We start from the raw sequence: 23,818 nt of genomic DNA on the forward strand, positions 1-23,818 counted from the left end.
ATAGGCAAGTGAAATTGAGTAATTACTGCATCCCTGCACTGTCGAATTGTTTATCCATAGTTAGTAAGTTGTAGTAAGTACTAATTTTCAGTAACCTATCCATCCATTTAGCAAACAACTTCATGCATCGCTTCCTTTATGTCGCCGGAGGAAGGCACTTGTGAGTTGTGACTTGACTTCATAATGTGAACTATACAATATAGATACACAATACATTACAAACCACTGTTAGTCAAGGGAGTATTCTGAAAAATTACAATTGCTACTTTCCTCAGCTTTGCTACTCTGGCACGGACGTGCGGTGTTACATGCTCTTCAAAGTAACACTGTTCATCCAGTGACCTTCTACTCTGTCTACATACACCTATGCTATCTATGAGGAAGATACCATCCAGGCATCCATCCATTCAAAGTAAATGTCAATCATTCTTCCTAATGTCTCAACTGGACAAACCTTACTTTTTCTCACTGAAAAACACCCTTTTTATTTTATTTTGTAAACTGCCAGCCATGCATCCATGCTTGACTTGCATTTGAATTTGAACCAAAGGGTATAGTTTGCACACATACAGTTTCTGTTTCACCCACCCAGGCAGTCCTTTTTTCTTTCTCCTTCCACCCATCCTTGCTTCAGCCTTCAACCGGCCATGCATCAGATTCCCAGCCACCTGTGCCTGCATTCAAAAACACATATCATTATTTGCCAGTCATTAATGTAACTTGCTCGTCCTTCCTTGCACCCTTCTTTCCCTTTTCGTTCATCCCATCCATCAAGTTAATCTCTGATCTGATTTGGCTTCTCGATAAAACTTTCACAGCTGTGTTGAAGTTAAATTTAGAGGAGGCCATTGTTCACTTTTCAACTCCCGCGCTAATGCTATTGCTAATGCGAAGTCAAGGGTGACTGTCTTCTACCTGGTTGATAAAAACTTTGTTCTAAATTTGTAAGTCTTCTTAACAGTAGAGTGTAGTTGTACTGTTCAACATATACACCCCTGCAGCCAGCCTACTCTGCAATCTCAGTAAGTAAGGAATATAATAGCTTACTACTGCCCGCCACTACTGTGGCATCCCCCACAGCAGTTCCTGCAGGCACCGCATCTGCCCCTGGAGTGACCACCTCCGCACTGGCCCTGGCACTGGTAGTGGGCTGTGCCGATGGTGGTACACCTAGAAAATACATTAATTATTTTTAAATGCAATATACACCACTCCCTATTTTGTCTAGGAATGTAAAAATACATTACTAAATAAACAAATTTAATTATTTGTGACTCTCTAGTCTAAACTGACAATTCCCCTTTTGTAAGGGGAGGGTGTTTTTTATTTATGCTTAGCCATAACATGCTACACCTTTTGGCACAACAGATGAATGCTTGCTTTTAACACGCACCATTTTTCTCATAACAGACAGAAGCTTCCCTTCTACGAACAAGAGCAATATGTTACTCAGAGTCGTCATCATCACCACCAAGACTTTAAGTTCCAACCAGGTGAGGGCTCCGCCACAATTAATGTGTAAAATCAGCCAAAAATCAGCCACTGTTGAGTTTTCAAGAGTTCACCATTTATCTTATATGAAGTTAATTTTAATAATTGTTTTTATATAATGCACAATCGAAATTTAATATACCGAGTACACACAGAGCTAGTTGTTTTACTTTTAATAAAGCTTTAAAACTTACATAGACTCTGTGGTTTTTGGTCATGAGTGAGTGAGCGAAAGGGTTTGCAATTTGCGAGTCCGTGACTCTGAGAGGTCGGGACTCTGACTCCGTAGTCTTATGTTCTGGGTTGTATAATCATTGGGGATCATCGCTGCATTCGGGAGCTAAATAATGACTCTGACACACTAGCTAGTCAGTAAGAAGATTGGGGGTTCAACTTCTGTCATGACTGAGGTATGTGGAAAGTCTAACTGCAACTATTATCACAAATGCCATATTTCTTGTCCATAGTTCTGTTTGTGCAGAATAGTCCCTGCAACACTAGTAGTATGTCCTCCTATCCAATCAAAAAGTAAACTAGTATCTTATTTTTGGTGGCCATTGACATTTTATTGTTGGGAATTGTCAAAGCATAAACATTAAGAAGACTTCAATAGACATTATGGACAACCCAGAGGACTGCACTCAGTGCCTAGAGCTATCGCTGAATAGGAGTTTTGTTTTAACACCTTTTGCCAACTGTGCAAGCTTAGCTAGGTACACAGACAGACTAATAAAAGAGTCATAGTAGAGGCAGGATAAGAATTTAGAAACAGTCTACCAGAAGATAAAAGGATTTAGGAAAAAATAGAATTATGATAAACGTTTGGAATAAATAGGTGCTGTAAAAGTTAGGGAAGTTTAATTATTAATATTAACAGGAAAACTTACTGGAGCCAGCAGAGGAGCCCTCGGCGGACCGATCCTGGCCTTCCTGCTCCGCCGGCGCCGCTACCTCCTCTGTCCTCTTGCCCCTGGGAGGAGCTGATGTACATGAAAGAAAGACACAAACATGAATGAGTGTTGTTGACCAAATCAAACATTTCAAAACAACAATAACTAATTATTTTAGGGAAATAGACAACAATTGCACTAAATTTATTGACCTATCTAATGTGGTCTACTAGGCTATTAGTATTGCTGGATTCACGAACCGTCTACTTGGAAAGTTATGTAACTCACTAAACCAACTGCAAAAAGGTTCTACTAGGACTGGCAGGCAGCACTCCGCAGCACACGAAGTGACAGACACAGTCCGCCATGATTGCAGACAACTAAAATGTTTCCTGCTAAATAACCGGTCATAATATACTCAATCTATCAATCCACCACCACTATCTCTTCTTAGTGGCAGGAGTACAAAGGAAGGACTGGACTTGAGTCTCTAGGGTATAACATTACGCAGTTCGGTAAAGTACACTCATACATAATCACTCAGGCCAAATGAGCACAAAATTGAAAACAAGTAAGCATAGTAGCACCGCCAGTGAGCAGGCGAGCACCTGAAACATAATTTACCTGCAATGTAATCTGCAGCATTCTTGCTCTTCAGAAAAAAAAAATATTTGCAATATCATAACACAGAGCAGAAGACAACAAAGTAGTGATTAAATAGCAACTAGTACTCACCAAGCCCAGGGATCTCTACACCAAGCAGGTCGAGCAGGTCGTGTTCCCGGTCCAGTATGTCCGACCACTGGTGCGTCACCTGGTTGTCGGTGCGCCGGACCCCAGACTCCTGATACATGGCCTGGCACACCTTACCCTGTAGCTGGCGATGCTCCCAGAGGCCGTACCCGGTACCTGGCCTGCTGCGACGGTCTTGGGGAGGTGGCGCTGCACGAAGAAGACCAGTGCGGCTACCTCCACTGTGCTGAAGATCTCCCTGGGATTTACAGCCTCCCCCTTAAGCGCCCGCAAGGGAGCAGGCTATGGGGTGGGGGACCCTTCCCCTTCAGGTTTTTGCCGGCTCCCTTTGCCATGGTCCTGGACAGTTAAAGGAAAATAAAATAGGAAAGAATAGGGAAAAAGTAAATAAAGTAAATAAAAGAAAAGAGAGTTAAAAAAAGTAGTTTTAAAGTAACGAAAAGTAGAAAAAAACACCAAATTTAAATGTACTAAAATAGAGTGATAGATAATGAGTAAAAAAGAGTTTTAAAAAGTTCAAACAAAAAAAAGGATTACAAAGATTGAAGGAGGATTGAAAAAGCATGCCAAGAACCATAGCTATGAACGAAAAACAAGATTGCCGCGCCCATTACGACCACGTGGGTAAGTCCGCGCGATATTTCCCCTGCGAGCATACAAAAACGCAATTGCGCCCCGCACGTAGGAAATGCACAACTGGAGCATGCAACTAGCTCCCTGAAACGGAAATACGCAATGCGAACACTGAAAACAAGATGGCCACGCCCCTGTACGACCGCATGGGTAACTTCGCGGTAGCTACGCTGGAATAAATCCCACAAACACGCAAAAATAAAAAATCTGCAAGTTCTCAAAAGTTCACAGATTTTGCGGACCGCGAGTACGCTTTCGCACGAATTCACGTACAGCGAATTTGCAAAATTCGCCGATACTTACAAAATATCTACTGATAATGCCTCCTCCATTCTCCTTTGAATAAGTGTCCATTAATATGGTGGATGAAAAAAAGTTGGTTCACTCTCAACTAATCAAATCCAGGAAGGAGAGGATGTTGATAGACTCCATCAAAACAACAGATGGAAAGCATCTCTTCAAAGATCAGGACATTTTAGATGAATTTACAAATTTCTATAAAAATGTATATACTCCAGAAATCTCCACATCTGTCTCTCTTATGGATACTTAGCTTAGTAGCATCTCCCCAACCCTTCTTCTGTAAATCTTGACTTTGCCTCCCTGTATTCTGATCTATCAATCCAGGAGATCTCTAGATCTCTGGGTTCCCCAAGGAAAAATAAATCCTCAGGTTCTGATGGATTTACAGTTGAATTCTACTTACATGTTTCAAATCTGCTGCTTCTACAAATTTTCTAACATTTTCAATAATTTTGCACTACTGGCAAGGCGAGTGGTACTTTCCTAGAGGCCACTATATGTCTCACCCATAAGGATGGAGAATATAAGTGAGAGGTACCCCTTAAGAACTCAAGGGAAATGAGGTTATCTAACCCGAGAAAAAGTAAATCCCCTTGAGAGTATCATAGGAATTAATTAACACATAGTCTAGAAAATCACAGTAACATTAAGTCTATTACAAACACAAGTATATATAGTGCAAACTATTTATTAAACATAAATAGTTAAAAACAGTTCATAATACTGTTGAACATATATTGGTTCCTAAAAAAAGAGACTCAACATTTTACACAATCAACTATGACCTGCATAATTGACAAGACAGACATAAACTGTAAAACATAAAAAATGTAAAAAACAATTTGTACATTCGGGCTCACAAATATTGTCACCTATGTTTTATCATTTTAACATTCGTATATAAACATCAGTGATAAGTTCAAGTTCAAGTTCGGAATTTGTATAGCGCACTACTCACACAGAGGGTCTCAAGGCGCTTGAGGGAGGGTGTGTGCACTATATATCGAATAGCTAGGTTTTTAGCTGTTTTCTGAAGGAGAGGTGGTTCTGTGTGAGGCGGAGGTGAGAGGGGAGAGAATTCCAGGTTTTGGCCGCTAAATAGGAGAAAGATCTTCCACCCATGGTGGATCTATGGATGCGTGGAATTGCGGCGAGGGCTTGATTGGATGAACGTAGTTGGCGGGTGGGTGAGTAGAAGGACAGTTGTGTGTTGAGCCATTCGGGACCTAGGTCGTAGAGGGCCTTGTGTGTGGGTGAGGAGACGGAACGTTATTCTCTTGTTGACTGGGAGCCAGTGGAGGTCTTGCAGGTGACCGGAAATGTGAGCTTGACGGGGGATGTCCAATATGAGTCTGGCTGAGGCGTTTTGGATGCGTTCGAGTTTTTTCTGTAGTTTGGCTGTGGTTCCGGCGTAGAGGGTGTTTCCATAATCCAGTCGGCTAGTGACTAATGCGTGGGTGACTGTATTTCTTGTTTCGGTGGAGATCCAACTGAGGATTTTTTTGAGCATGCGAAGGACGTTGAAGCATGAAGATGAGACGGCGTTGACTTGTCTGGTCATCGAGAGGGAGGAGTCTAGGATGTAGCCCAGGTTACGTGCTTGATCTGTGGGTATGGGTGCTGTACCCAGGGCCGGTGGCCACCATGAGTCATCCCAGGCAAAGGGGGATGATCCTAAGATGAGGACTTCTGTTTTGTCCGAGTTTAGTTTTAAACGGCTGTTCTTCATCCATTCGGCTACTTCTTTCATTCCTTCATGTAGATTGATTTTGGCGGTGTTTGGGTCTTTGGTGAGGGATAGGATCAGCTGGGTGTCGTCTGCGTAGGAGATGATGTTGAGGTTGTGTTGTCTCCCGATGGATGCGAGGGGACTCATGTAAACTTTGAAGAGGGTGGGACTGAGTGAAGATCCTTGTGGTACGCCGCAGATGACTTCGTTGGCCTCTGATTTGAATGGGGGGAGGCAGACTCTTTGGGTTCTCCCGGCGAGGAACGAGATGATCCAGTCCAAGGCTTTTGCTTGTATACCGATGTTGCTGAGGCGTTGTATGAGGGTGTTATGGCAGACTGTGTCGAAGGCGGCGGAGAGGTCAAGTAGGATGAGGGCAACTGTTTCTCCGTTGTCCAATAGAGTTCGAATGTCGTCTGTTGCTGCGATGAGGGCGGTCTCAGTGCTGTGTTTGGCTCGGAAGCCGGACTGTGAGGGGTCGAGGGAATTGTTGGATTCAAGGAAGGCGGCGAGCTGACTATTGACGGCTTTCTCAATGACTTTGGCAGAGAATGGGAGCAGTGAGATGGGGCAGTAGTTCTTAAGTTCGGAGGGGTCTGCTGTGGGTTTCTTTAGAAGGGCGCTGAGTTCGGCATGTTTCCAGCTTTCTGGGAAGGTAGCGGAGTTAAAGGAACAGTTGATGACATTGCGGAGGTGGGGTGCGATGATAGAGTTTGCTTTGTTGAAAATGTGGTGGGGACATGGGTCCGTTGGCGATCCTGAGTGGATGGAGTTCATCAGGCGGATGGTGTCTTCGGTGGTGATTAGGTTTCAAGCGCAAAGGTTGTGAGATTGCTGATTTGGTTCGGAGGTGGGTGGGGTGGACTGTTCTTCGGATTGGTTTCCAAAGCTGTTATGTATGTCGGCGATTTTGTTGTGGAAGAAAGAGGATAAACAGTCGAAGAGTTCTTGGGAGGGAGTGATGTCATTTGTTCCGGCGGTGGGGTTGGTGAATTCTTTGACGATGTTGAATAGTTCCTTGCTGTTGTGGGCGTTGTTGTCGAGTCGATCCTTGAATGCTGATTTCTTGGTGGATCGGATCAATTGGTGGTGTTTGCGGGTGGCGTCCTAGAAGGTGGTCAAGTTGTCGGTGGTTGGGTTTTTTCTCCAGGATTTCTCGAGAGTACGGCATACCTTCTTGGATTTCATAAGGTCATCGTTGAACCAGGGGGCCTTCTTGCTACCTAGTTTGATCTGCTGTTTTTTCAGGGGTGCTAATTCGTCTGCGCTGTGGGCGATCCATTGTGTGAGTTTGGTGGCAGCTTGGTTTGGGTCCAATGATATGGCAGGAGGGTTTTGGTTAAGCGATGTGAAGAGTTGGTCGGTGGTGATTTTGTTTCAGTTTCTATCAGGAATTGGTTGTGGGGGGTTGTGGGTCGAGGTCTTTTTGTAGCTGAAGTGAACTTAGCTGTGGTCTGTCCAATGGAGAGCTGTTGCGTTGTCGAAGGAGATGTGTTTGCTGGAGGCGAAGATAGGGTCGCACGTGTGTCTGGCGAGGTGGGTGGGGGTGTCGACAAGTTGTTTGAGTCCGAGATTGGCCATGTTGTCCAGAAGAGTGGTGGTGTTGTAGTCGTTTTTATTTTCCAGGTGGAAGTTTAGGTCTCCCAGTAGAATGTAGTTCTCGGAGGTGAGGGCATGTGGACTTGAATTGTACTGGAAGTGCGTCAACGCATTTCGGTGGTATAAACTGATTGATTCCACCTTTTTCAAAACTTTTCTTGTTGTCTGTCATAGCTGGGGGTCTGATACAACACCCTACGATAAACATACATGTCGTTACAACATTGCATATGATCTATTGTTTTCATAGTTAAAAAAGCAACTTGTTGCCTAATGTTTCTACACCTTATTAAATACTAGGCTTGGAACGTGCCCTGCTAGCAACATCTAACCCATTTCACAATGTTATCTATTTCCACACAAGTAGGGCAATACTCCACAGTCTAACATTCAGGTGGAAACACCCTATCGCTGTATGGTCCTGTATCTTTAAAGCACCCAGTAGCTGTTTATGTGGACAAGACAAGGGTGTCTGTGGTGTATTCAGGATTAATACAATAATTACAATTAAAGTTTTACTACACAAAAAAATCCTTTGGTATCTGCAGTATTTAGCTTACCCTTAGATCAACAAATAGGTCAGTAGATCTTCTAATATTCAAGATCAAATTCTATATTAATTCTGAAGCCCGTAGATGTCCTAAAGGGGGCAAGAGAAAATCTTGATAGGATCCGAACAAGATAGAGGAACTACCATGCCTATAATAAGTCACATTTTCTCATATTAATTAAAGGATGGGTATTGGTGTCTAAATTTACCTGTTGGTATTCGAAAAGATGACCCAGAATTATTATTATTATTATTAATGACATTTGTTAAGCGCATGGTTGTACAAAGAACAGTGCGTCCCGGCGCTGAAAATCCCACTAATCATCTCTTCAGCTTAGCTCACAGAGGAGGAGTACTAGGGCCAGGGGAAACTAAACTGATTATGTATTGGGGAAAAGAATTGGGTATTATGATGCTCGTCCTATCTCTGTAGATACAATTTCCTATTTATCTGCATGTAGGAGCCTTGAACCCTAATGAAGGAATATATGAGGGAAAATAAAACTAGGGGTACTAGAGAAAATTATTTCCTAAAAAGGGCTTGCTCACATCCTGGATGGCATACCTGTGATGGCATAGGTTAGGCTAATGCGTCCGCTGCGTGCTTTTCTTGAGTAAGAGTAAATCAGTCTTGAATGTTGGGGGTAGGTTCTAGGGGTTAAAAGAGTTAAGTGGCATACGTTTCGTCATCAATAAATCTTCTTAAAGTTGCGCATTGCTCGGGAAGAGTATTGATTAGCCTGATTCATGAAGTAAAATTGCGCCCGCAATCGCTGCGAAAATGCAATTGCGGGCGCAATTTCCGTAATCGGCATTCAACATCAAAATAGCAAATTCGCAAACACAGAATAGCGAATTTGCTATTATATTCGCAGAATCCCGGCAGGTGAGCATTAGCGAATCGGAAAATGCGAGAAACCACGGATTCTGCGAAAAAAATAGAGAATTCGCTATATAATCGCAATCGGTATTCAAGAAAATTCGCTAATAGCGAAAAACCCAAAAATCGCATTTAGCACCGGACAACTCAAAGCAGGTGGTAACCATAAAAGCCATGCAAAAAAAACTTTCAAAAAACCGTTGTCCAATCACCAACAGGTTCTGGCCTGACCAATCACACATAAGGACCATCATCAGCAGCGATTATGGTAAATAAAGTGAGCAACCCAATAAACCTTTGGGGGCTTGGGTAAAAACGTAATAAGAATGGGTAAGGTAGCCTCCAAAGGAGTTTGTTAACTAGATTACTTCAATTATTTGAATGTGGTATACAGGTAACTTAATCGTCCTGAGTGAAGTTAATTCCAAGTGATTAAGTGAACACACATATACTTAAGACTAACTGAACATGACAATACTTAACGTTGAGACAATACAATTGAAACAATAACCAATGAGCATGTGTATAGGCAAAAAAATAGATTTTATCAAACTTCAATCATAAAGGGAAAATACAATACAAAAAGAATATGTAAAACAGGGATACAGGATGAATATCAGACAATAAATCAAAATCACTGTAAAGCCTGTACAAAGCCTATCCAAAAATAAAGATGTAAACAATTCTCCTTTGGGTAAGGCTGGGAGTCGACGTTTCGGTCTTTATGGGCAACTCTTTAAGACCATCATCAGGACGGAGGAAAGTTAATATTGTAACGCCCTATTAAAAATAGAATAAAACAATTTCACTATGGCATGAAAACTCAATTCGGTATTCATAGTTACACTATACACATGGATACAACCAAATAGACATCAGACAAAAGACATGGCTTGTACTGAACTATATACATAATAACAACAAAAAAACATTTACACGATATTTACAATGAAGGCAAAGCAACAAGTGCTATTCAATTTTTGCATAAAGAAATTATTTACAATGCATTGACTTATTCTGAAAAATCATGGTCATTTAGAACTAATTACAACCAAATGTTTAGGATGCCTAAACTGTTGCAGGAATAACAATGGCTGAACGCTAGTCAGGTCTGACTACATTTACACGGTATTTACAATGAAGGCAAAGCAACAAGTGCTATTCAATTTTTACACAATGAAATTATTTACAATGCATTAACGTATTGTGAAATATAATGGTACTTTAGAACTGATTAAAACCAAATGTTAGGATGCCTGAACTATTGTAGGAATACCAATGGTTGAACGCTAGTTAGGTATAACCACGCCGTCAGTTGCACTGTAGTATAAGGAGTCGCAGACTCAATTATTTACAGCTTAGTGGGTATTGGTGTAATTGCATACTTATATTTAAATATACGCTGACCATCAGATCTACTGATCATTATTGTATAACCAAGATGAAATGAATACCTTAGAACGAAAAAACTCTCTCCATGTATTGAGAAGAATTGATATATCAAGCCGGGGCAGAAATGTAATCTGTAACATTAAAAATGGCAGATGGTCAATGTCTACATATATATCCTTTTCTAAGGTAATTCAAAGATGGTGTGGTTGTATTATTACCTCAGTAGTAGCGGAAAAATAGGCAGTTGAAATTTTGCTATTGATTTGTCCCACCTCACAGATTTTTAAATGGATCTTAGAAAGTTTATCACGTCGTCAGGAACGAACAATCTGTTGGAGTCAATTTGAAAGCAAATTAGGACCCATATCAGATAAGGCATAAGTCCAAAAACTGAAGCATAAGAACGGGGGACATTTACCTGTTGATATGCCTAGGAGAAAACGAGGAAATGAGCAAAACAGACTCTCCTCTTGGTTTTTTGAAACTTGCAAATTTGTCAAGGAATCAATCAGGAAGGAACAATCTAAGGGTAAAAAATGGGCGAAGAGTTACGACCCATATACACAATAGCGAGGTATAGCCGGCTTGATATATCAATTCTTCTCAATACATGGAGAGAGTTTTTTCGTTCTAAGGTATTCATTTCATCTTGGTTATACAATAATGATCAGTAGATCTGATGGTCAGCGTATATTTAAATATAAGTATGCAATTACACCAATACCCACTAAGCTGTAAATAATTGAGTCTGCGACTCCTTATACTACAGTGGAACTGCCGGCGTGGTTATACCTAACTAGCGTTCAACCATTGGTATTCCTACAATAGTTCAGGCATCCTAACATTTGGTTTTAATCAGTTCTAAAGTACCATTATATTTCACAATACGTTAATGCATTGTAAATAATTTCATTGTGTAAAAATTGAATAGCACTTGTTGCTTTGCCTTCATTGTAAATACCGTGTAAATGTAGTCAGACCTGACTAGCGTTCAGCCATTGTTATTCCTGCAACAGTTTAGGCATCCTAAACATTTGGTTGTAATTAGTTCTAAATGACCATGATTTTTCAGAATAAGTCAATGCATTGTAAATAATTTCTTTATGCAAAAATTGAATAGCACTTGTTGCTTTGCCTTCATTGTAAATATCGTGTAAATGTTTTTTTGTTGTTATTATGTATATAGTTCAGTACAAGCCATGTCTTTTGTCTGATGTCTATTTGGTTGTATCCATGTGTATAGTGTAACTATGAATACCGAATTGAGTTTTCATGCCATAGTGAAATTGTTTTATTCTATTTTTAATAGGGAGTTACAATATTAACTTTCCTCCGTCCTGATGATGGTCTTAAAGAGTTGCCCATAAAGACCGAAACGTCGACTCCCAGCCTTATCCAAAGGAGAATTGTTTACATCTTTATTTTTGGATAGGCTTTGTACAGGCTTTACAGTGATTTTGATTTATTGTCTGATATTCATCCTGTATCCCTGTTTTACATATTCTTTTTGTATTGTATTTTCCCTTTATGATTGAAGTTTGATAAAATCTATTTTTTTGCCTATACACATGCTCATTGGTTATTGTTTCAATTGTATTGTCTCAACGTTAAGTATTGTCATGTTCAGTTAGTCTTAAGTATATGTGTGTTCACTCAATCACTTGGAATTAACTTCACTCAGGACGATTAAGTTACCTGTATACCACATTCAAATAATTGAAGTAATCTAGTTAACAAACTCCTTTGGAGGCTACCTTACCCATTCTCATCATCAGCAGCAGCATTAGGAGTCCCACAATGCCAGGAATGTACATGGTGGTGAGGCGTCGAAGGCTACAGCGATTAGCACGGAGGAGACGCAGGATCCAGGACAGGATATTCCGCCAGCGGGTCACCTTGGTGGGCCAAACCAGAGAGCAGATATATGCTAAATACAGGCTGAATGGGGAAACGATAATGCAGCTAATACAGGACCTTGACCCCCTGATGCAGCACCCAACCAGCCGTACCAATGCGGTGCCTACACATGTGCAGGTATTGTGTAGCCTGCACCTCCTGGCCTCCGCGAGTTTCCAGGGGATAGTAGCGGCTGCTGGGGGGATATCCCAGCCCACCATGTCACGCTGCCTCCACACTTTTGTTGACGCCATGCTCACCCAGCTACACCGTCACATCAAATTCCCCGCCAGCCAACAGGAATTGGACATGACCAAGCTACAATTCTACAATGTAGCCCATTTTCCACATGTGCTCGGATGCATAGACTGTACCCACGTCCCCATCTGCCCTCCAGCTGCCATGGAGTATATGTTCCGCAATAGAAAGTCCTACCACTCCCTCAACATCCAGATGGTCTGCAATGCTAAGACATACATCACTGACATTGTCGCACAGTACCCAGGGAGTACCCATGACTCCTTCATATTCCGGCACAGCGGCCTCCACACAAGACTGGTCAGGGGAGAGTTTGGGGAAGGACACCTACTTGGTAAGTACACTTTGTTCAAAATGTCACATTGCTAAGATGTAACAGCGCAGCACAGGCAATCACCATCTGCTCCTCTCATTCAGGTGACAGTGGCTACGCCCTCCGTGAATACCTCCTGACCCCATACCTCAACCCTGCTACACCCCAGCAACGGCGCTACAATATTGCACAAATACGGACAAGGAATTGCATAGAAAGGACATTTGGCCTGCTCAAGAGCAGGTTCCGCATACTTCACAAGACAGGTGGGGCCATGTATTATAGTCCTGCAATGTGCTGCCGCATTGTGGCTGTCTGCGCAATACTACATAACATTGCAACCAAGCGCCGGATACCTGTTGACATCTCTGGCAGTGAATCTGAGGGGGACAACCGTCCACCTGTACATGCGCGCCATGAACATGGGGAGAACCCAGCAGAAGGGCACAGACGTCGCAACCACATCACAGTGAACAGTTTCTAGTACAACCTCTTCCATCACCCCACAAATCAACAATGCATGCAAAATGTAATGATGACACAACGCTAATGTGTGTAGCAAAATAAATGTATTTGTTCAATTCACAAAAAATAAAAAAGGTTCCAGTACAAATAACTCCCACTAACAGTATTACAGCATACTGCTGTGTATTAGAACATGGCAGGCTTAACGTCAGCCTGTGCCAATGAAAGTCTGAAGTTCTCAGGTGCGCCTACTGCGCGTTGCGCCCAAGCGCCTCTGAGGGGCATCCTCCTCCGGGGCTTCAGGAGCTGGCGTGGGCCTGGTGCTGCGGCTGTGTGGTGGGATTTGTGAGGCTGAGTGCCTGCTGACGCTGGACGCCCCCTCACTAGCATCATCACCCCCACAGTGGATGGTATTGCTGGAGGGTGTAGTGCCATGACGGCCGTGGTGAGGTGCTCCAGGACCCTGGTCATGTCCTCACTGCACTGGACTAGTTGGTGCTGCTGTGTCAGGGAGCGCCGCGCCAACAGAGAAGTTGCATTTGCAGCTACATAATTCGCCCTGCTGTATGAGGCCAGCCGGCTCATGAGTTGCCGGTGGCGGCGGCGTGCTGCACTGCGCTGTGTAGACATCGCAGCGGTGTTGGCCTCCATGGCTGCAGCCATGCGGGCCATTCCCTCACCCACACCTGCCATGGCTGCAGTCATGTTGTCTAAGCGCTCCCCCACACCTGCCATGGCCGCCCTCATGCCGTCCATGTGGCCTGCAACTGTGGCCACATTGCGCCCTATCATATGGAGCTGCAGCTGTATGGCTCCTTGCTGTCGTGCCTGGCGCTGGTGTATCCGCAACATGCTGAGACGCGCCAGTCCCTGTCCATTGGCCCGCCTGCTTGCTGGTGTGGAGTGCTGGGGAGACCTGTCACGCCTGCCCTGCTGGCCTGAGTCTGTGGCTGGCCCCTGTGTGGCAACTGGCGCGGGCCCGGATGTTGTGGCGACAGCTGCTGGGGGTGTGACAGCTGGTGTTGCTGGTGCGCCAGATGCAAGGGGTGTGACAGCTGGTGTTGCTGGTGTGCCAGATGCAGGGGGCACAATGGTAGATGCCCTGGCTGCGGCTCTAGGTGGTGCAGCGGTAGCAGGAGGCACAATGGTAGCTGGCCTGGCAGCGGCTGTGGGTGCTGCACCAGTCGCAGGGGGACACTGCAGGTGGATCTGGCTGCTGGTGTTGTAGCAGCGGCAGGGGCTGGTGCCTGGGTTGGTGGTGGCACCTCCTCCTCCTGGACCTCCTCATCAATTTGCAGCCTTTCACTATCGCTGCTTTCGCCACCTGTGGGGGTAAGTGGAGGATCATTAGTTGCATGTATCTGGCAGACGTGCAGTTGCTACATGCATGCTGGGTGACATTCCCTGAATGGCTGTGGCTTTGTGTGCTTTGGGACCTGTCTGGCTGCATTGTGGTACTACAACATTGTGGCCAGACTACATCTCCCACAATGCATCAGGACATTCCTTGATGTGCAACTATGGCATGCCTATGGGACATTAGGGGAGCCTATTTGGTCATGGACATTCATAGGGGGCAGGGTCGCAGTCGCATGCCACTTACCTTGGGTGTCTTGGGTGGTGCGGGATGAGTCGAGTCGTGTGAATCCTATACAGGCCTCCTTCTCCAGGGTGTCCTCCACCTGGTCCTCCATGGCAGTATTGGGTGGGACTGTTGGTCCACCTCCTCCAGTGCCTGACGACTCTCCAAGGCGCGCTGCCACCTTCTCCTTGGCACGGCCTCGGAGGTCATACCACCGTTTCTTTAACTTCTCTAGGGACCTGTCCGCCACTCCCACGGAGTTAACAGTGAAGGCAATCCCCTGCCATATCCTACGTTTCTCTTGTTCAGGGACCCTCCTGGAATCTTTTCCAAACAGTTTCTCATGGTTGGCCACGACCCCCTCTATCAAGTGTTCTAGCTCCTGCTCGGAAAATTTTAGTTTCCTTTTGCGCCCAGACGAGCTGCTGGTGCCAGGTACAGGTTCCTCAGACATTGTAGCAGAGTTGTGGATCTGTAGTTCTCTCCTGTATTGCAGCAGCTCTCCAACTTGCTCCCTCTCAGTCAGCCTCACTGTGGAGAATGGGGGTGGGAACTGGCAGCTTCCTGGTTGTGATGTCATCACTGGGCTCGAAATGCGACTTCCCGTTTTCCCGATCTCGCGAGTTTGCGATCTCGCAAATAGCGATATCGCAAATAGCGATATCGCTATTTGCGAGTTTGCAATCCCGGCGTGGGTAGCCGAAAATAGCAATTTTTCTGCGATTATCGGTAATCGCTAACGGATTTTGCGATCGCGTGCGAATCGCTTTTTTTTATCGCAATTCTTCATGAATTCGGATTTGCGATTTCTGAATAGCGATTCGCTTTTTTTCGCTATTACAGGATCGCAAATGCCGATTTTCATGAATATGGCGGTTAATGCCTACGAGCTACATACCTGGGTAGGGAGAGGTACCGAGATTTCCTCGCCAGGTACTCAGTCTAAATTCAGTGGATGATGTGCAGTTTCTTCCAAATCAAGCAATGGCCTGTTAAGCATACAAACGAGGGAACAGAGAGCGCTAATTAGTCTAAGATAAACGGCGCCACTGTGTACTTGTACTGCCTTCTAATCGCGGTTTCTCACCTCCAGTACGGATTGTGTCTCGCGTCTGCTGGGGTTCTGTTTCCAGTATACAGTTCACCTGTGTGACCACAGTTAAAGTATTCCCTGTATGTTCGTGATTGGTTTTAGGGAAAATTACACAGGACCAATCTAAACTCGGTAGCGCATTACTGCACCTACTGTTTTGTGCGGTTCCCAATATGGTCCGCTGCGGTTTCCTCGGTTTCCTCGGTAGTCCTCGTTTATCCGTGTGTGTGTATTTAAAGAACTCGTTCTTATCTAGATAGGGAAAAGGGGAGCATTATGTCTCCCGGACAGAAAAACAGATTTCTATTTTAAGAAATAATTTTCTCTAGTACCCCTAGTTTTATTTTCCCTCATATATTCCTTCATTAGGGTTCAAGGCTCCTACATGCAGATAAATAGGAAATTGTATCTACAGAGATAGGACGAGCATCATAATACCCAATTATGGGTCATCTTTTCGAATACCAACAGGTAAATTTAGACACCAATACCCGTCCTTTAATTAATATGAGAAAATGTGCCTTATTATAGGATTGGTAGTTCCTCTATCTTGTTCGGATCCTATCAAGATTTTCTCTTGCCCCCTCTAGGACATCTACGGGCTTCAGAATTAATATAGAATTTGATCTTGAATATTAGAAGATCTACTGAACTATTTTTTGATCTAAGGGTAAGCTAAATACTGCAGATACCAAAGGATTTTTTTGTGTAGTAAACCTTTAATTGTAATTATTGTATTAATCCTGAATACGCCACAGACACCCTTGTCTTGTCCACATAAACAGCTACTGGGTGCTTTAAAGATACAGGACCATACAGTGATAGGGTGTTTCCACCTGAATGTTAGACTGTGGAGTACTGCCCTACTTGTGTGGAAATAGATAACATTGTGAAATGGGTTAGATGTTGCTAGCAGGGCACGTTCCAAGCCTAGTATTTAATAAGGTGTAGAAACATTAGGAGACAAGTTGCTTTTGTAACTATAAAAAACAATAGATCATATGCAATGTTGTAACGACATGTATGTTTATCGTAGGGTGTTGTATCAGACCCCACGCTACGATAGACAACAAAGAAAAGTCTCAAAAAAGGTGGAATCAAAACGCGTCGACGCACTTCCAGTACAATTCAAGTCTCTATCACTTATGTTTATATATACGAATGTTGTAATGATAAAACATAGGTGACAATATTTGTGAGCCCGAATATACAAATTGTATTTTACAATTTTATGTTTTACAGTTTATGTCTGTCTTGTCAATTATGCAGTTCATATTTGATTGTGTAAAATGTTGAATCTCTTTTTTTAGGAACCAATATATGTTCAACAGTGTTATGAACTGTTTTTAACTATTTATGTTTCATTAATAATTTGTACTATATATACTTTTGTTTGTAATACACTTAATGTTACTGTGATTTTCTAGACTATGTGTTAATTAATTCCTATGATACTCTCAAGGGGATTTACTTTTTCTCACCCATAAGGATGGCAGGGATCCTAAGCTTTGCAAAAACTATTGCCCTATATCCCTAGTGAATGTAGACTATAAAATGTTCACTAAACTACTAGGATTACATCTTAAACTTCTTTTACCAAATTTAATTGGTCCAAAACAGTGTGGTTTGGTTAAGGGCAGATTAACTTCCGATAATTTTTAATTATTTTTTATGTTTTAAAAAAAATCCTCTCCTGTTTCCTATTATTTACCTGCAGTGTCTATTGATGGGGAGAAAACGTTTGATAGGGTAGACTAGTCTTTTTTGTTTAAATCACTTTGTTGCCATGGCTTTGGTCATAAATTAATTTCCCTTAACTCTTTACTTTACATGACAACTAGAGCTTCTATTATAGATAATGAACTAATTTCACAACGTTTTTCACTTCAGCAAGGTTGCCCTTTACCCCTTGTTTCATTCTTCTTAACTCTGAACCCTTTCCATCCCATATCCGCTATAATACTTCTATCTCTGGGTTTCTATATGGTGATCATCATTTGAAGCTATCTGCTTACACAGATGATAGTTTACCTTTTATATCAAACCCAGAATCTTTTACCCCCTGTTACTACAAGAATTCTCAGATATTGCAGGCAATAAAATGAACTCTGACAAGACGGAAATCTTTCCCATTACCAAATTTTTCCTCAAGCAACATTTTGAGTTGCCTGGATTTCATTGGAATAGTTCTAAAATCAAATACTTAGGTTTGTGGTTTACTAAATCCATATTGGATTCGGTCAAAATAAATATGAAGGAGGGTCTTGATCATATCTCCAAACTTCTTTCCTCCTGGAACCTGCTTTTCCTTTCATGGTGGGGGTACTTTGATTCTATCAAGATAATCACTCCTATTACGTTATATATTTTTTCAATCAGATTATGCTTGTATAACAATTTTTTCCTATTCAATACTTCTGTGTACCAACAACTCCGGGGTGTGGCCATGGGGGCATGCTTCTCCCCCAGTTTTGCATGTTTACATGTAGGCTGGTGGGAGGAGCATGTCCTGAGGCGCATCCATCTGGAGTCCTTTCCTGACAAGGTCATTGCCTGGTGGCATTTTATTGACGATGTCTGTGTAGTTTGGCAGGGCTCTGTTGAATCTGCCCAGGCATTTGTGGACACGATCAATGTCAACGATATAAATCTGAGTTTCACGGCTAACATCAACAGGGAGAAAGTAGAATTTCTCGATGGAGAGATTTACATCAATAACAACATGATTAATACTAAGCTCCACAGGAAAGCTACGGCTGGAAATTCCATCCTCCACGCCAGCAGCACCCACCCTAGACATCTAATCAAAAGTATACCCTACGGGGAATTTTTAAGGATTAAACGTATCTGTAGCAACAGCAATGACTTAAAAATGTGTTTAGATGAATATATGCAAAGATTCTCAGCCAGAGGCTATAAGATAGAGGGCCTCAAGAAATCTTTATTTAAACTTGATACCATTGACATTAATCATAACACTTATGAGGTCCAGTCAGATGTTTCTAGCAGTCCCAATGTGTCAGGTCTCCAATGAAAGGCCCCTGTCAGGTTAATAACGACATATAATTGTCAACACAAGTGTGTTAGACAAATTACAACCAAAAATTGGCCCATTTTAAAATCTGACATGATCTTAACTACTGAAATAGATGACTCTCCAAGTATAACCTATAGGAGAGCTCCATCAATGAGGGATGCCTTGGATAGAGTAATGTCTGAGACTATGACCAAAACCTCTACCAAAAGTGATTGGTTAACTAAGACAAAAGGATTTGTGAAGTGTAGCTCCTGTCAAGCCTGTAAATTTGGTATCAATACAAGGGAGGTCCAGGATGCATTTTCAAATGAGCTGTTTCAACTTAATGGTCTTTTTAACTGTAAACCTGAGTTTGCGGTTTACGTTTAAAATGTACCTGCAAACTAAAATATATAGGCAGTACCAAGCTACCTGTGTCTACACGTATTTTACAACATTTACGTGCAATTGTCAATTCAGACTCCAGCTACCCTGTTGCCCGTCATTTTAAACTGGTACATAAGAATGATCTCAAAGATCTAACTTATTTTGTTTTAGATGCAGTGCCTAAACAAATAAGGGAGGCAACAGGGACAAAAAATTGTGTCAGCTGGAAAGCAGATACATTATGCAGTTTGACACCAAGATGCCTAATGGTTTAAATACAGGGGAAGACTTATACACCTTCTTATAGCCATGTGAATTGCTGCAGTTGTTTAACTACAATTATTTGATTTTTATTAGTTAAACGTCCACTGGGATCATGTGTATGATAGCAACAAGATGGATGTATATTAGGAGCTTCTGAGATGGATGAGCTTCTTTTATTTATTTACTGTCTAGCGTCTAGCACTTGGCACTTTATTGCAGAGTTGAATTATTAATATGAACCCTTGCAATTCACAATTCTACATGAATGTACTATGTTGAAATATGAAGGAAACTTATTATTAAATACATGTTTCCTATTTTCTTTTTGGGTCCCATATGATCTTGTACTGTGCTCTAGATTACCTGTTTGTTTGCTGTATCATAAGGATTCATTTATTGTTTAAATCATTTTTTAATCTTCACTGGTTTTTGATTTTGCACTATAATGTTATTATACCTGTTCCACATTTAAATTTAAGCGAAAACATGGCAAATACATTCCATCATGCTCATTGATATTAGAGTATAATTGGGAGAATCTGGAAACTGGCCCTCGTTGTCTTATTATGAATTATGGTTTTACATACAAGTTGGATATAGAGGCACTGGCCTATGTTTTCAGATATGATGTCATGTATATATTTTAAATATAACAATATATTCATGTTTTTTTCATAAATCCTCTCATTGTATATATTGCCACTGAAAAAGTCTGTTTTCCCTACCCATGAATATGGAGGAGAGGAGCGTATTATGTTGTGGAATGGTACTTAAAGCACTTTGGGGTCATGTGATCAAGCCAGGGAGCACCGGACGAAACGAGCTATGTTTGCACTGAGAGAATAAAAAGCACTTTATTTCTCCCTGCTGTGTGGTCCGTGTCCTGATTCTTGGTCGTCCTGGTGGCAGTGAGTTGGGAGTTTGTGTGTTATTTTTTCAATTATCTCAATACACATTCCTTCCATTTATTTTTAAAAAATGGATTCCCTTCTCTCTAAATTTTTATGGAATATTAAAAAATGTTGAATTTCCTTCTCACATCTTAGAAAGTTAAAATCTAATGGAAGAGTGAATTTTCTGGATTTTCGGCTGTATCACTAAGCCATTTGTCTTGGAGCGGAGCTTTCTCTCAACAGCCATGGCCGTCTGATTTGTTAGCTCTGGGTCGCAATAGCTTTATTCATCATTTATTCTACATCGGCAGTGACATCGCTACCCTGCAACGCACTGCTGCTTGCTTGATCAGCAAACGGACCGACACAGGTGAACTGGGGACGTCCTGCGACCTGTGTGGATTGAGCCACTGGCATCTGTGGAGAAAGGGCTGCTCTGAGGTTTGTGGCTGCGGCCTGGAGTTGGCAGGCCCCGCCGGGCGCACTGTGCCTGCCTGGGGTTCGTGCTGACCTTGACCTCACAGGAGCATCCCTGGAGACCGGCGCAAAGAGTCGCTTGCCGGCACTGCCGCTAAGGTGGACATTGACATTGTTGCATAGGCAAAATACCTCCGCGTTGCAGGGAACCGGACTGCGGGTTGGGAGGAGCTGCGTGGTGGTCCCCATCTTGCCCCCTCTGAGAGCGGGGTACACCCGCAGTGATGGGGAGTGTGTTGCCTGCGGGCCTGGAAGGCTGATTACGAGTGGCGGTGGGGTCGTGAGGTGGCCCCCGAGCTGCATTTTTAGAACTCTGAGGGCAGTGGAGACTAGCGCCGCTATCTCAGTCGGTGGCGCTGAGTGCATAGCGCATGGATGCATTGAGACGTTCAACTGCACAGTGTGTTCCACCGTTATTACTGGAGGCTGCTGACACACTTTTATCCATCACAGGCTGGGTCTTTCCCTGGTCTGTGGGTGGACATCCAGCTTCTTGGCCTCCTACGCTCCATGGATATTTTATGCCTCCTGCAGAGGTGGGTTGGCTCTTCCTGCTCGCGTGGGCTGGGTCTGTCTCTTGAGCTGTCTGGCTCCATGGGGTAGCGGCCTAGCCTTTCGCAAAGAAGAAGATATTCCCTGTGAACGCTGCCAGCTGGGTGTTGAGAGGTGCTGAGAGGTGTTCCTGTGGTCGTCGTGGAGCTCTGGGTGATCCCTCCTGCGGTGGTGTGACACGCGAGGGTCCTCTGAGGGAGGGTATTGACCCTTGAGGATGTTCGCATTGAGAGTAACCTCACCTTATGTGGAAGGGCTCACCAGGGGCAATCGGGGCTGAGGACTGGTCTGCTGCGGCATATCCGGACTCTTGGCGAGATGCCATCCCAAGCAAGGACAGAAAGGTTATCAGAGCCACGGTCGGACAAGATACCCCCCACAGGGCTGTTGCACCTCCCCCACTCTGATCTGGAAGATTGTCCCGTAAGTAGCAGAGTATTTGGAATAATTATCAAGATGGGTAGAATGGACCGATCGCAGCCTAAGCTCAGCTTTGAACAAAAAAAATCTAATGGTGACAACCCATCAGACCCTTCTCAGGAGGAAGCGGAAGGGGATATCCGGTCTATGCTGGTAGCAATGGAGAAGGGCCTTCAGAGTAGCCTGTCGTCACTGGGGTCTAAAATAGATTCTCTCTCCTATAGAATGGACAGGATGTCTGAGAGAATTGACAAACAAGCAGAGAGGCTGAACGTGTCAGAAGATCGGATTAGGGAGGTCAAAGAAGAGCAGATGGAGTTGGACATGAAACGCAAGCAGATTGGACGCGCCCAGCAGGTCCTTCAGAATAAAGCGGAAGACCTGGAAGCGCGTTCTCACAGGAACAACTTACGTATTACCAGCGTTCCGGAGTCGACCCCGACAGGCAACTTGGAGAAATTTGTAGAAAAATTGCTAGTCACGCTACTGGACACTGAAACTTTTTCTCCTATCTTCGTGGTTGAAAGAGCGTATCACTCACTGGGACCACACCCTGTGCCTGGAGCAACTCTTAGACCGATAATAGCAAAACTGTTTAACTATAGGGACAGAGGTTCCGTGCTGAAGGCAGCGAGGGAGAAGCATACGCTGAAGTATGAAGGCTCGACTATCTCCCTGTATCCAGACTTTACAATTAGAATGCAGTAAGTTTGGAAGCAGTTCGCTTCCCTGAAGCCTCAACTGCATGACCTACAACTGGACTATTCCATGTTATACCCAGCGAGGCTACGTGTCAATCGACAGGGACAATCCTGCATCTTTACAGACCCAAAGTCACTGCGGAAGGCCTTAAAGGAATGGGCCAAGTAGAAGAGGAGCAGTCTGGATCGGAGGATCTCAGAGGGGGCGGTTGGAGTTCAACTGGAGGAACCGGACTGACTGAGAGAATGCAGGAATCTCAGATAAGAGGGCCTTGCTGGGGGAGGGTTCGCTGATGGTTATGTGACTTGCAGTTGCTGCTTAATCGAAGTAAAATGTTTTTTTCATGTGCAGGAATTTTGGGATGGAGCTGGGATGTCTCTTTGAATGAAAGATTAGTACTCTGGGGCACTACCCATGTACTCACGGATAAGAGGAACTTATCAGGGGAGACCTTGCTGGGATTCATGAGTCCTGAGATGGGGTCGCCAATAGAGGTAAAATGATTTGTCAAAGACAGACACTGCAGGCTGGTGCTGCAGCTCTACGTTGGGTAAAATGCGCACTATTCGGGGCAGTAGGTTCAATATCCATCACATACAGACAGTTTAGTAAAGGAGGGAGGCTAGTGGCGTCAAAGTGAAGTATCTAGCTGCAGATGTACAGCACTGTAGGTATGGCACGCAAGTGCGGAACCCGGATCGGTCCGGTTCTTTTACATTGAATGGTGTAACATCCGCCCGCGAGTGAATCACACTGTTGGGGAAATTCTTGAGGTGGATAGGGGGAAGGGATATTTTGTGTTTTTCAAATGTCTCAGAACTACTGGGGCTGCCACAATGCATGTTTGTTCAATGCAGCAGAGGGGGAGTTTTTTTCTGAATTCTTGTCCAGGCACAGTTAGGGAATGACTGTTATGGGAGGGGGGTGGAAGGGTTACGAGACTGCCTGCTGAATGTTTTTTTATTTTCTGCATTATCACCTGGTGGGAGGATATTAATTTTGTATACTGCTTGTTCCTATGGCTTGAAAGAGATCAGAGACCGTACATTCTCCCATGACTGACCCCTCTGACACAAGCAGACCCACCCCAAACGGTACAATTAGGGCACTCATGTGGAACGTCAGAGGCCTCAATGACTATAGGAAGTTAAGGGAGGTCCTTGCCTATCTGGTCCGCTTTGATGTGGAGGTGGCGTACCTGCAGGAGACGCACCTGCCTCGAGATAGCCCCATGCTACATAGCAGGGGCTTATTTGGCAATGTACACGCTGCGGGTTTCA

Source organism: Lissotriton vulgaris, chromosome 4_1, assembly GCF_964263255.1.
Source record: "Lissotriton vulgaris chromosome 4_1, aLisVul1.2, whole genome shotgun sequence".
Lineage (NCBI taxonomy): Eukaryota > Metazoa > Chordata > Amphibia > Caudata > Salamandridae > Lissotriton > Lissotriton vulgaris.